Source organism: Varroa destructor, unplaced genomic scaffold (genome assembly GCF_002443255.2).
Source record: "Varroa destructor unplaced genomic scaffold, Vdes_3.0 BEIS01000007.1, whole genome shotgun sequence".
NCBI classification, from domain to species: Eukaryota; Metazoa; Arthropoda; class Arachnida; order Mesostigmata; family Varroidae; genus Varroa; species Varroa destructor.
Genome location: NW_019211460.1, coordinates 25,613,963 through 25,628,940, shown reverse-complemented (window position 1 = coordinate 25,628,940; position 14,978 = coordinate 25,613,963). Strand labels below are relative to the sequence as shown.

At 43.6% G+C, this 14,978-nt stretch overlaps 1 long non-coding RNA gene across 4 annotated transcripts in view; it reads right to left on the bottom strand.

Annotated features, from left to right (window-relative positions):
* LOC111254251 (uncharacterized) overlaps positions 1–14,978 on the bottom strand; it is a 58,748-nt gene that overhangs the window by 24,135 nt on the left and 19,635 nt on the right. Inside the window, exon 3 of one of the 4 annotated variants that reach the window (XR_015316545.1) lies at positions 10,452–12,376. The exons of the other annotated variants lie outside the window; for them this stretch is intronic. This is a non-coding gene — a long non-coding RNA (uncharacterized LOC111254251). Of the gene's footprint in view, positions 1–10,451; positions 12,377–14,978 lie in introns of those variants that run through there. 4 annotated transcript variants of the gene reach the window in all.

Here is a 14,978-nt window from a genome sequence, read left to right as displayed (position 1 = left end):
TTTCGTAAAACTGAGACGTATAACTTTCGTATAACAAGACTTAGTGTTGTCTTAGCGGCTGCCATAGCCCTCATTCGTTGAGAACGACGTAAAGGAACTTTAGAGAATTATTGTTAAAGCCACTTAAATGACACAACATAAACGATCGAATATATACTGGGACAGACGCATAGAAAAATATTAAGTCCAGGACAATATCACACATATATCCTATATATTATAACTACTTAATTAAAATGTTTTCTACAATCGCTTTCCTATAGTTTAACTGTTTATTTAAACTAAAATAAAATAATGACTGTTTTGGCATTTCCATTGCAAAATGCAGATCTTCACCAGTGTGTCTGCATAAGTGATAAGGACGAAGTAAAAATAGTATAACTTTATCTCAAGAGTAAAGCATGGCTACCTGTTTAACTATTATTAGTTGAGGGAGGCAAATTGGAAGCTTCATTGATTTTCCCTAAACGCCTAATAATCGATCAATTCTATCAATTTCGCATTGCCTGTTATGTTTGACAAATGGGTTAAATGTGACATTATGCGTGTACATGAAGCCTTCATTGAAAAAGTATATCGACCAACATATACGATGCTATTTGCAAGGAAATCCACTTTAGGGTGTCTCCACGAGGCCCGCGCTTCCAGCGTTGCGTTATGCCCGCTGGGAAAAGCGCAATGTGTCAAGAAGGTCTCCGCTTCGCGATAACAAGCCGTGGAAATTGATCAGCCTTTGTTGAACGAGACGCAGCTCACTCTCCCATCGTAAATACAATACGGTTTGTTTTTTTTTTTCATTTCACCGGGTAGATGATGAACTTTAACATATCCTTATCTATATATCATATCTATATATAATATAGCATATTGCCAGCAACCATCAGCAAAATGTGGTATGATATAATTCAGCTTTCTTGATGATATTATCAGGGTTAGTGTCTCTTTTGTCAATCGTCTTTATCTTTTCGCCTACTAAAATTAGTCTAATAGACATTTCTCTATATCTCTCACTTTGAGCGCTTTCACGGTGCGGGCAAAACATGCAACGTGCGTACACAGGTCCTTAAAAACTAGCCTGATTGTAAGCTGCTTGAGGAAAACTTACCTAAATATGACCAGCTCCTTTAGAGGCATCGTTAAAAAAAATTAAATTGTAGCACAGTTTTTTTCAAAATTAGACGATTTACTATCAACAGTAGTACTGTATGGATATGGTAAAAAAGGACTCTGTCTGCGATAGTGCCTTAGTTTCATATAGGATGATCCTTTTGTTACTTGTTGTGAAAGGGTTCATCCGCGTTGCCCGCTAGCGGTCCACACTATGCCCTAACTTCGAAACTCGTGCCTCCCTCCTTCTTTTCTTGTTCTCACGGTGATCTAAGTTAGATTTCACGGAACCCCGTTGACGAGAAAACACCGGCCCGTTTGTTGCATGTTTTGGAAGAATGATGACTCTGCCACTCAAGCCGAGCCGCATTAGCTCCTATCTGTTCATTCGTGCTTATTCGCAACCTAGGTGCGTTCTTATTCTTAGTTGCCCTTCACCTATTTTCACTCATCTTACTGCGCGGAAAGTGTCTGAATTAAAGGGGGAGTAACGTTGTTGCAAACGACCAGCCAACGGTAGGATCTCCTGGCCCACTGCTTGCCTCTCGATCTGTCTTCCGTGCTGTGGTAAATGTCCTGACCTTATCCCCTTACGCTGCCATGAGACTGAGCTGCCGCGAACGGAGAGAACGGCGGTCAACAACTAAATCGAGAGGATCACGGAATACTCGCTTATTTCGCAGTGCACCGCAACAGCCTCTGCTACTACGACTTCATACTTGGTTACGCTAAACTAAACCGTCGCTGTAGCTCCCGCTCATTTTTCTTTTACCGAACAGTAGAGTCTTGAACAGGAAGAACCGACACAACAAACACTTGAAGCTTTCCGCTGCATGTTGAACGAAGCCTTAAACACAGGAACAAAGGCGTACGTCGTTTTGAGCAGGAATCCAACATAAGGGGTTGGTAGAAGTCACTCAAGAAGTCTAGTCCTCTTTAAAGGTATCTGTTCTCTGAGGCTACGTTTGAATCGCAGTGGTGTCTGGCGTATGTGCAACTACATATATGGTGAGATTTTTGGAGCACTCCATTCCCAATGGAAACTCGTTGTACGGGGCTCTGAAAGCAGTTTTGCTAAAACGATGGGTTTCGGAACACGTGTGTAAAAAATTGTTTTGTTTTGGCTCGCCGTGACGTTAGTCTTATTTTAAGGAGTCTGCGGAACAAATAACTCCATTGTTGAACTGTCAAAACACCCAATGTCTAACTCACGCTGGACTTCGTTCGCTTACTATCGCTACTACCAGGTATACTTTTCAAAGAAGATTAATGTCTTCGGCTAGAAGTACTGCTTTTCAATGACACTGGCGAAATGATTTGAGCGCTTACGATTCTACGACAAATTGAAAGATGAGCTAAAGCTTAGTGTGTACATGTAGCAATATATTGCCTTTATCATGTCCACGTCCGCCACGTACATATCCACTTTCTCCTTTATCGAACTGTATCCAATGAACACCGTTGACGTGTTTAAATACTTAATTGAATTGACAAATGGGCAATAATGTATAAAAAGTTAGCTTTCGGTTCATATCATCGTGACAGAGATATCCATCCGCTCGGTATTGCTTTTGTCGGTAACGCTTATGTTCGTTGCTACCATTGAAGCAAAACGCGCTCTTTGGGCATGAGCAACGGCATGAGTGACGAAACCTGTTTTCGAAAACGCTCTAACACCTTCCGTTTTAGGAAACTGTAATATTATGGATTTGACTAATTGGGAACACGTCTAATTTCAAATAAAGGTGTAGTTTTTTATACGACCTATCTTAGCCTTGGTGCAAGAAACTATTGCCATCGCAAACGTTTCGGCCTAAAGCAATAGCAGACGTGCATTACAACAAATACACCTTCACTGCCGACCAAGCTCAGAACTTTCTCAATATTTGAAGATCTCAAGTCGATTTCGAGAACGTTTTGTTTCTCCCAGCTTAATACACACCTATGTGAGATAGTAATAGATTGGCCGGGACTATTCTAATATTTTTGAAGTCGCCATTTCATATATATATATATAGGAGTGCTTAGTTGTTAGGTGGCTATCTACGCCCAATCCTAATCGATCTTGTGATACCAGCTTTTCTAGTCTAGATTTGCTGGAAAGAAGTAATATTGTACAAATATCATTAGAAATAATTTTTACTTTATTGTGGGCAAGAGTAAAAAGTGTTAAAAAGATGCTGTTAAGTGAGGGTTTATTTCAAATTAAGTGGGACCAGCTGCATTAAGTTATAAGATTGGCTGAAACAATCGTGGCCCGATTTAGAAGGGGTATATCAGAGATGAAAGTAAACCCAATTATTCCGAATTGCTATAACTTCTCATATGTGCCGTTCGCCAACCTGAAATGACAACCTTCTGTTCATATTTATTTTCTACCAATACAATATCAAACGGTTTTATTTATCAAGTGGCGGTTCTTTTAACAAAACGGAAGCATCCTTCACTGTCTCTCTATAGAGAGCACCGATTTGTCAGTTCAACTTCATCTAGTGAGGTGCTTCATAATATTAACCAGAAGTACACTCCAAGCCGTAGTAGGTAATAATAGTAATCTCGATGTGTTGAAAATTAGCCCCACAAAGGATGACGTATTGATGATGCAAGCAATGAATTCAGAGGTCATTATGAGTTGGCCGACATGAACCTTAAACACACATATTTCAGGCTATGTTGCAAAAAAAATTGTATTTTTAAAAACTCTATCGCCTCATAATCCGTCGGTATTTATAGATGGAGTTTTCTCTATATTTTATCTGCGCTTTATCATTTTACATTGACCCCGTTCCAAATTTGGTCTCGGATCGGTATGAGTATTTATCTTAGGCTTTTCTGCGCGTCATAAAGCCTTCTGATTCTGCTCCGATACTAATTCCCTTCTCGGTGTTCCTCTAATCAACCAAATAGTATCCCTCAAATACTATTACTAACACGGCCACCGCTTCCTGGACAAACGGAATCACAAGCACGTTTTTCTACTGGCGCACCGAGGGGGTTGGTTCCGGCTGATCTTTATTCTCGTATCTCTACCCCAAGCTTTTCGTATTTTTCATACACGCGCGCACACTCTGTCTTTTCTATTCCTCCAGAGAATGTTTCATTTCTTTCATCACAATTTTGGTTTGTCGGCAACGACGTGGCCGCTGTTCTTATTATTCCTGGCCGTCACCGTTGTCGCTGGGGGATCGTTATCACTAACTGGCTATGCGGTTATCAATTGCATCGGAGTGCTTACTTCAAGCTGCTTCGCTTGACGTTGTTGTTGTTATTGCTGTAAAGGAGGGAAGTATAGACATCAAAAAGTGAAGGTATGTATCTGATTTCCTTCTCAACCTTTATGTGTGTGTCCTTCTCTCTCGTAGTATGAAGCTTCGCCGTTGGACGCCTCGGTGCTCATTCCTCTCCTACTCATAGACGGCACGCCGGGCTTCGTGCAATTCGGGGTTCTCGCCGGGAAAACTACCGCGCCTTCGATAGAAAGACGTGCCTAGCATGCATCATTTGTACAAAAAAAAAAGCTTACGGTATCTCTTGGCGACAAGCAGGCGACTTGAAGTGTCCCATTTTCCCCCGTTCCGCCTGGCCGCATCCGGCAGTCTCCCGCAAAAGCCTTCTTTGCCACTTTCATTCAGACTACGTTACACCGCCACTGCTTCTGCTGCTGCTGCCGCTCATTGATATCGCGTCGCGTCCACGTACAGAACATACGCAACCATCTAGCAGATCACTGGGGTTTGACTGGGGATCTGCTTAGTTGTTTTGCGGATACGAATGTCACCAATATTATGACCAATAGTACTGCTGTAGCCAACGCCATAGCTTCACCATCGTAAATGTGCGTACCTTACCTTTCTAGTCGACAGCAGCAGTGGACGCAGCCCGGCGTGTCGCGTCTGCTTTTTACTCCTATTTCGCTTCATACAATGCAATAAATAGATCCATAGGCCCTCCAACTTCAACATCAACTCCGCTGGCTACATAGTGCCGGTTTCTTACCCTAACCACAGCAGTACGGAATAGTTTCATTGTTCTTGCTGGCTTTTTGTACCAACCGAACGAAGCCGGAAACGAATCAAAATAGGAGAATGGAGATGCGTGCGTGGTTCTGAGGAAGCTGGGGTTTGCTTCGTAAGAAACAAAGTTGGTACACCCAGCCCAAGATGCCGGCTTTCTGTATGCCGGCAAACAGCGACGCTGTGTCGGACTTCGCGCTTTTTGCGTCGTGTGTTGAACTTCACATCGTCTTGTGTAGACGATGCGCCTCCAAGATGCTACAAACACATCCGCACGTTTGGGAGTCTCTCTTTCTTCTCTATCTTTTTTCTGTCGTCAGGGTGCGTTCTGAGGATGAGCCTTTAGCCAGCGTCTCGACAACTCGGTCCAGGCTTTTCTGTACACCATCAGACGCCTGCCACAACTGTACAAGAATGCTTCCATTCAATACGTTCTCCTGAGCATATTCTATACACATAGTTGGCATACAAACATACGCTATTAGCGTAAAAATGTGTAAATGCTGCCTACTTCGCAAGATTCTGCGGATTGTCCGTAAGAAAAGACCAGGGAAGAAATTCAGAATATTTGATCAAACACATCAGGGAGTTGACTTAGTCTGCGTGCGTAGCTTTCTGATTTCACCCTCTCCAATATCTCCCAAGTGTTTGCTCCCCTCTTTAGGCTACCCTTTGCGTGGCCCTTTCACTACAGAGCAGCTTAGCTCAGCCGCTTCCACACTGCTTTTGCACTGCCCAGCGAAAGGTCCACACTCTTTTGAATCAATCCGACGCTAGTTGAGCACTAGAATGGCAGAAAAGACTAGAAGTCGATCCATCTTATAAACCCTTAGATTTCTCGTTACGGAAGGTCTGTCCCCTGATACAACATTTTGCATTCCACTGTTTACGTATTAACCTGGCACAGACGAGTGTAAACTGAACGGATCGCGTTGTTACTCTCGGCTGACGTCGATTGGCATCGGTTCTTTTGTCGACTGTATACTCTTTTCTCTTTAGTAAGAGAAAAGTGGAACTCTTCGAAAGGCAGTCGAGTTGGACAGTTTCAGCCGTGCTTCGGGTCACTTCCTATCGCACACGGAAAAACTCACTGGTCCCACTGACGCTGTCGCTCAGTGCTTTTTTCCGGCGCAGGTGTAAACGCGGACCTGACGATGCCGACGTAGAAGGAAAAGATTGGACGCAGACGATAGTTGTATGGCAAGGAAGGGCAATGTGAACGGGGCTGAGGCCAGTGCTGAATACGAGAAAACCTAAATATACGGCAGTAAAATTGCAAGGCAGTAGAAAGTGAGCTACGATGTATGAGACGGACTGGAGCGACTAAGGGGACATGGTTATGTCCGACCCTGGCCCAGGGGTAGAGATATCGGCCAGCAGCGGGTACACTTGAGGTTACTGTCGACGTATACAGCGCTAGCGCCGTAGTGAAGAGACGTCCTAAGGGAGTATTCACATATCTTGATGAGGACATACGATGAGAAGAGAACGGACGTTTCATCTACTTCATGGCTCCGACACTGGTGAAAGGACTCGCAGTTAGTTCGACCTTCTACGCAAGTACTCTGAAACTCTTCCGACGACAATGATCGTTTTGCCAGCCAAGCTAACGCGGTCGCAGGAAGAGTGAGTGGACTAACGTTGAGTTCAAAGGCGACTGCATGGACCGACTATCTATCGTCCAGCCAGTAGGACAAACTGAGGTGCCCTCCTTTTCGAGGCCCCGCTATTTGCTTGGGGCTTTATTCGCAAAGGAGTAGATGTTTGAGTGCAAGAGTGCAAAGTCGAGTGACAAAGAAATAAAGAAAGGAAAAGTCAACGGTTACTTGCATTATAACCGCTTATAAAGGCCTGTCAAGACCGTAATACGTAGGCCGAACGATATAGCATTGTGAATCGTCAGGGACCTGATCTACCTTTAGCTCGATCTTGCATTGTAGTCTGGGCGGCATATTTAAACAGATCAAATGAAGGGATACATCTCACTACAAGTCTCTAGGCACACGCTGACCTGATTATAGTAGGTTACAAAAAAAGGCTTGACTCAACTAAATTTATGTTACGATCGCTGTTTAAATACAGTCTTCTTTGAAACTGCTGTAAGTTAATTGGGGTAAATAAGAAAATGATTTAATACACATGTCTTGCCTTTGGGTCCTTTTTCAAACTTGTACTACTTCAAAAACGGCATTTGCTATACAGCACTGTAGTATGAAGCGGATATTTAATTTCACAATAAGCTATACGCTCATATATACATATATACGCGTCTGGATAAACGAATTGTTCCTACATCTAGTGCAAATGCCTATAAGCATCATTCCTCACTCCTCAAGGCACTGATAAGTAAGACACAATAGCAATAGTCGCGGAACTAGCTAGCGTATGTCTTCCAGACCCCTCGTAAAAGCTAGCGTATGACCTTATCCCTCTGGCTTCCCGTGATAAAGAAAATAACTCACTTAGAATTGTGGTAACCGCAGTTCGCTAGTTGAATTAATGTTACTGTTACAATGGTCGCGTGATACTTTGCGGTACTGTTTACGTTTGCATGTTGAAACACTTGTGAGAACACAAATGGTAAGGAAAATGTGTTAATGAGGGTACACTTCGAGAAAAATCGTTGCCGTTTCGTAACTTCTAGTGGTCTTCATGGGGTGATAACTGCTGTTTTTTAAAATGGACTACGCCTTGCGCATAACGAAAACAATAATTATCGACAACAAATACTAGCATACTTTCAGGAGATCTGATTGCAGTTTTCCCGTTTCGCCGTATATTTACAGATCCCCCCCGACTGCCACGATTTCAGCGCGGTTCGCATTAGCTAATCGCTCTAATCCTAATTGGGCATCGTGTTGCTAGCTGGTTTCACTTCCATTTCGTCAGACGAAGCGCATGACCCATTACCATGAGGTAGCACAGGGGACCGTGCCGTGATTACTAAATTATTCTTGCATTTAAAAATCCTTCCTGAACTTAATTCGTCAGTGTCAGATTCAATATCGTCTAGCTCGCCTAATGGTTCACTGCACCTATTTGCATGAACACAGTGTCTTTAATGAGTACTTCTGCTTACCTAGCCGCTCTCCTCCGTTCAGTGTCCTTTTCGTTGCAGTTGTTTCGCCGCGTTCCCTGGTAGCGTACAACATCAAGAACTTGATAGTACCTTTCTATCCTGCAGAGATAATTGTCTGCAGGATAGGTGGTCGCAGCAAATATAGCTATCTCATATTCTTCATAGCCCTCTTGCACAAAAGGATGATTATCGACTTCGTCGATTTTGCTCGCCTCGTTGTTCAGTGGTGCTCCTTCAAATGAGCGTAACTTCTCAGTTAAAAATGGAACAAAAGGCGGACAGCGGAAACAAGTTATTTCTGCTTATGCGACAGATGCATAGGTCGTAAGAACCTTGACACCCTCTGGCCCATAAACCTCTTGCGATATACTTCTAAAGATTAATCACTCCCTGCGCTTATAAAAATTGTTGAAACTAGGTTGCGACGCGTAGATCGATCAGGAGGTGGCCACTGTCTCTGCCAAGCGTACTATATGATATGTAGTCGCAATCATAACGCAGTCATTCTAACACGTTCTAACACCGGCACTGCTCGATGTCGGCCGTCTGCCTTGGCCGCGCTTACCGGACTACGTTGCTGCTAATGCGTCTCCTTGCCGACAAAAAGGCTGTGGTGACAGTCATTCTCCTCCTGCTGCTTGTATCAGCAGTAACAATTTGCACAGATTTCGCATTTATCAACTAATGCGGCGGTCTTTGTCACTTTCCGTCTCGTGATTTTCTCTCCTCTGACCAGCGCGTCATGATGTTTAACATAATTTAGCCATTGAGCAGCCGAACCCATGCGCAAGCTGGCAATCTAACTCTTACGCTGACAAACCGAGCTCCTGAATCCGAGAACGAATCAAGGAAGAAGCGAGAAAAGTCAGGGAAGGAGAAACACAGTGGGGCTCCAATCACCATCACTATATCTATAAGTCTTCCCGAATACTCCTCAGTGTGGTCCACCGATGTCCCAATTCGCGGCTCTCCGACATACAATCGTGTTGTGTCGAGAAGCCCATGCGCTGCAGACGCCCTTTGCCTATATCCTGTGCTGCTGCCGTCGGTGTTCGCTCGGCGTGTCTCAATTCCCTGGAACCGTTCTCAATCGATTTCATATTCGCTAACGACGAAGGTACAGCAGTAGTCGCGGCGGCACCACCACCAGTTTTATCGTCCCATATCACCCTTTTTCTACCAATGTTCTTCTTCTTGCCCTTGAATCAAACGAAGGGGGGGCCAAACTGTTCCTTGCTGGCCTTCTTTTCGCTCCCACCACTCTGAACCTGAAGGAAGAACAACTTAAAAAAAAAAGGCTTAAAAGACGATCAACCAGATGACTCAGTCCTAGTCGTAACACCCCATGTTTCACACCATATCATACCGCGCTCTCTTCCTCTTCTGTGAGCGATCATTTCGGGGGTATGCTGTCCCATTACAGGATCTACTCAAGAATACATGTGCACAGGGTAGGGGATATTAGGGTACTCCCGGGACATAAAAAAATAATATATCCCCATGTAGCGTTATGTATAAGCACCACAGTGTTATCCCTGCGTCATGCGTAAAGCCGTAACGGGCAAAAGTAACCAACTATATAAATAAGTCTCTCTGCTAGAACGGATGTTTTGGGGCATTAATGCCAATACCGCCTTTTTATACTGATATATTTTGTGTTAATAGGAGCACAAATGTTAAGTAGGGTGGTAGATGAACCGGAGGAAATATTTTTCCGGGCCTAAGGAAAGGTTTGGAAGACGCCTGCTCTTCAGCTCACCAAAAAATGGTTGAAAATTTAAATGAGCGAAAACGTTGTTACTTGCTATAGCCTGTTGAATCATGGAATAGTGATGGATCTAGCCTGAAAGATCTATTGTATTTTGTGCATTTGCTTATTACGCATAAAAACGTTTCTACATCAAGTGTATTACACATGTAAGTAAATGCAGCAAATAGACCGGCTTCGAGCTGCTAATGGCCGAGCGTTTGTCATACCCAAATAAGGGCAAATTCGTTGTATTCATAGGGGCTTGTAAGCAAGCATTCAGTGCTAGACATTTAGACATCTATCGGATAGTAATGGAGCTCTAGACCACTCTTCCATATAGAAAATCGTAGTTAATTTCTTAAGTAATCTTAAGAACGTTCATATTTAGTCTATGTAATTATAGTAACAGATACGGCATACGTCTGCCTGCAGACGATATGAGCAAATTATTTTGTCTCAAGCCGTCAGCGCGTTTGTGTTGCTTAAAAAAAATATAGAGAAATCAATCGGAAACCATTGCTACTTTTATTTTCCGTTAATTAGATAACTCTAATTAGATAAATTAATAATTAGATATAAGAACTATTGTATAGTTCTAATAAGTTTGTGTAGAAGTGTTTGTCTCTTTCACTTATAAGGATCCAAAGAATCTGTGGAAACCCATCTAAGCCGTCTGTCATGCCAACAAACAGCTTAATCTTGTAAAGCAACTTATATATGAACTTACCGAACTAAAATAGTACACTTTATCAGCGAAACATGATGTCCTGATGGTAAATGGGAATAATATGTACAATTAATATAGACATTTGGAACCTATGCGTCTTAATGAAGATCAAGGCAAAACACACGCGTCTACACTTTCCTATCAGACACATTTATGGAACATCTATCAAACACAAATCGAAAGTAATGGAGATCACCAAACATTTACCACATTTTCTCTCTCTCTCTCTCTCTCTCTCTCTATACCTAGGCTGTAATTGAGTTTTTTTTTTACATTTTCACCACCTCGATTATAATGTTTATGTCGATGAGCTTACAAAAATGCAAATCATAGATGTCGAGGCTTTACAAACTCAAGGATCATAATGGAAGGATTAGTTAAGCCGACGTTTTAATTCAAGCGTTAAACACAAAAATAAGAGGACCAGCCTCCAAAAGAAGCGATGAGTAAAACGGCTCGTGATCAGAACGAACATTACCACCATAAGTAGATCCATCTTATTCAAGATGACACGAATTTATTAGAAGAATTGTGTTCGCGGATTTCGCGTACGCAAGCTCTCGCATCACGCTTAGACGTATGGTAACGATATACAATTTACCAACAAATGAACCACGGGAAATATGGCAATTTCGAACGGCAACAGGTTTCTTAGACGATATTCAAATTGCGTCCCAGCATCGTAACGTATCACTCGTTGATCTGTTTCGGGGACGTAAACGTTCTACTGACTGTGAAAGTGTTTTTATCCTTACATTCCTCAGGGGCCAAATAGCTCTGAGTGTTTTCGAATCTTCAGTGACAGTTATATAGAAACTTAATAGAAAATAGCTTCGCCTTTGGATATGATGACATAAAGTGACTACGGCTTTTCGACCGCGCGTAGATACAGTTTGTTGACTCAAAGCGATACGTCAATTGTTGCTTTCATGCCGAACTAGGCGGTAACACAGTGCGCCCTCCTTCTATGATTCATCTGGCTTCCGTTCCATGTAAATGTCCATAAACAGCTGCATGAATCAATTGATAACGAAACGCAACATTATATTAGTGGGCTTTTCAGTAGTACTCGGTAAAGGCCAAATGCTACCTTTAACGTTTGGCAATCCGAAAACAAGGGGCGCAAATAACACCACGCAACAGGACGGACCAGAAGCAGCAAATACATTCCTACATTATGCCCGAATATTATGGCGCCTTAAAACATCTTACTATGCTCCATTTGATTCATAATTGTCTGAGTTTCGAGCGAAGGGTGAATACACAAGAGCAACAAGCGCCGCCGTCGCTGAAGCTTTGCGACGTCAACTCGTCCATCTAAAATAATGGGTACAGGGAACACAGGATCCAAACACGCCAGATGCCGCTGCCAAACCGCTTACTGTGATTCAAAACAAAAGTATGAACGAAAAGAGATTTGAAAGGGCAATCGGCGGAAGCCCATTTTGGAAAATCACCAGGCATCACTAGAGATGTCGTTTGCACATACGGATATTCTTCGAGAAGCAACAGCAGGAGCAACTACCGACGATCGACTATGAGTCACCCCCGAGATGACATAATAACACGCAGCAGCCCGCCAAACCCCCATAGCTTTTCGATGTCGCGCTTCAGTCCCCGACAGGAGGGTGAGTTTCGACAAGCAGCGTCTTGCTTGAGGGTGAATGCCCTCCTTTTAAAGCGTGGGATGTCGTCGGCGCCTGAAAACAACATATACATGGATATAACATACACGCAAGGAAATGAAGGCTCGAACAAAAACAAGGTTTGCGAAGTGCGCGTGACGTGTTCCGTTTCAGTGCTATCTCTGTCACGGGGAATCAACAGTGAACGCTATTTGGTTTATCCTCACATTTAGACGACACGAAAAAGACGCTGTGGCCAGTTCGGTCGAAAAGCAGTTATCAGCAGGCAAACAAAGAGCTCATACAGCTCATGGAGAATGGTGGACAGTATATGCATAAGATAATATCAATTAAATAGCTGTTAAATTCCCTATTGTTGCAAAGAGGGGGTTAGCTACGTGCATCTATTTCAAAAAAAGATTACGTTCCACGTTGTCGCTGCAGATCAATGTCGTCATGGCCTCAGGTCGTTAATCCACGCATAATAAATGACAACGTATTAAGCGAGCTTCAACTGAGATATTACATTTTCGAACAACTTCAAGTCAAACTTCAGAGTACTTACTTTGATATTTAAGATTTCAAAGGAACTTAAGACATTTAATATTGCAACTAATCATTTTTTACAACGCCAAGAGTACATCGACGTGATTGGCGTTTAACTCAAATCGATGCTCTTCTTCAGCAGCTTTGCTCGGTCAACCCCTCTAATTGTCACCTTCCTATGCTGAGTTTTGTTGTCGTCGATCTGTCGATCAAAACCTTCTCGCGCCTTAACGAATGTAACGTCAGTGATGTCTGGTCTGTCTAATGCAAGAAAAGGAAGACTCCCTTTTTACTCCCGCGACACCTCTTAAACTCGGGTATGTAGCAATTGACGCTGATGTCTGTTGATCTTTACTTCCACTAGCGGCTCAGAAAACCACCGCCACAACTCGCCCCTAAATAGCTAGCTTCTTACTTCTTTCTTGCTAAAGCGCCTTCTGCCCGTTATTTTTAGCTCTTAATTTTCTCTTTTTCCTGTTTCACCGTATTTTGAAAAAACGCGCCGGACTGCTCTCTGTCCGTACTTCACTCTCGTCATCTGTCGTTATCTTTGTGTTACGACGAGCGATCTGCCCGCCACTTGTCGAGAAAAGCAAAATGGCTGAGTAAGGGCATCATCAACGGCAAAGGGAAGCAGCAGCAGCAGCAGCAGGCGGCGACAGTGTGCAAGTACCAGAGAAGTGGTTCGAGAACAGCTTTCATCTACTTGAAGATAGACGGACAGAGACACATTGATGTTCGCGCACTGCTCGCTCACACAGACACGAAGAGCGCCCTCAAACTGAACAGTCCTACAAGCCCTTTCTTTTTCTTTGCTTCTCTCTCCATTTTCCTTGTTCTTGTCTCCCGAGCGACCTGATGGGATCAAAAACGTTGGGCAAATCGCGAAACATCAAAGTGAGCGCTGGGTGGAGGGAGCTGCTAGAAGATAAAAGTATGAGAAGAAAACTGAGCGCCAATGGGCCTTAAGCGCGGGAGGAAGCAAGTGCAGAACGCGGAAAGCGACAGACCTTTTCTTGAGGGTAGGAGTAGTAGGGCTTTTCTTTTGTCGTGCTTGTGTTACTTCTTTTCCTCTTGTTCATGTAGACAAAAGCTGTCGACAAATAGAGAAATGTCGAATGTGTGTATAAGTGAGAGGTCGTTGGGTCTCTCTGTGGATGACAGTAGCGGGACAGAGTCGCGGACGATGTTAGCTCTTGCGGGCGTCGGAACAAGCCACTGAACAGAGTAGCGGCCTAGGTAAATTCGGGGAAAAGGAAGACCGAGCTAGAGCAACTTAGCGACAGCGTCAGTATGAGAGCTGAATGACGAATGTGAAGCATGAGCCTGGTCCTGTAGCGCTAACAGCAGTGCCTTATTCGGCCCATTGCAACCAAGTGGCAAGACCGGATGGAGCTGAAAAGAAAACTCTAGGAGGAGCTTTATTGATGAAAGGTATCGGTTAGAGACGGAAAAAGCCACATTGTTCCAAAATACGGGAGTATCGGGATCGAGACGAAGCAAAAGCTCAAATTTGTCTCCGACGGAAGCCCTTGCCTCGCTCTTCATATCCCCCCCCCCCCCCCTATTATCCTCTCTCACTGCGCTTTAGGCATATCTTGGAGTAGGCTCAGGGACAGGACTTTCAATATAGGGGGATCAACATGATATGTTGATTGGGCATACGAAATTCGCTCGCTCGCTTGCTGGACGAAAAGGGGCTATTGAACTCGTTTGTATTTACTTTGGCTTGCCTCCCACGCCTCTTCTACTTAGTTCTGTGGCCTTTCGCTATCCCCGAAGGTTGCCCAAAGATAAGACAACATAAAGGTTCAACCCCGTCCCGACGCGTCTTGGCGAGTGGACAAGGTTTACTTTACGAAAACCAACCTCGAGCCTCGATGAAGCTCAGTCACCGAATCCGACGACTAGACTGACGATGGACCAATTCCTTTCTTCGTTTCGTCTGTTTTCTATTTTGAAAAGGATGTAATTGAATGGGTTGATGGCTGTAGCAATCACATTAGTACATATAGCAGCACCCAATTGTTTCGAGTGGTAGCCACACGGTGCGAATCGGTGCAGCGACACGTGCTTGATGTGCTACTACTTTGTGTGCTTGCATAGACATATGTATGTAGTCGTTTATCTA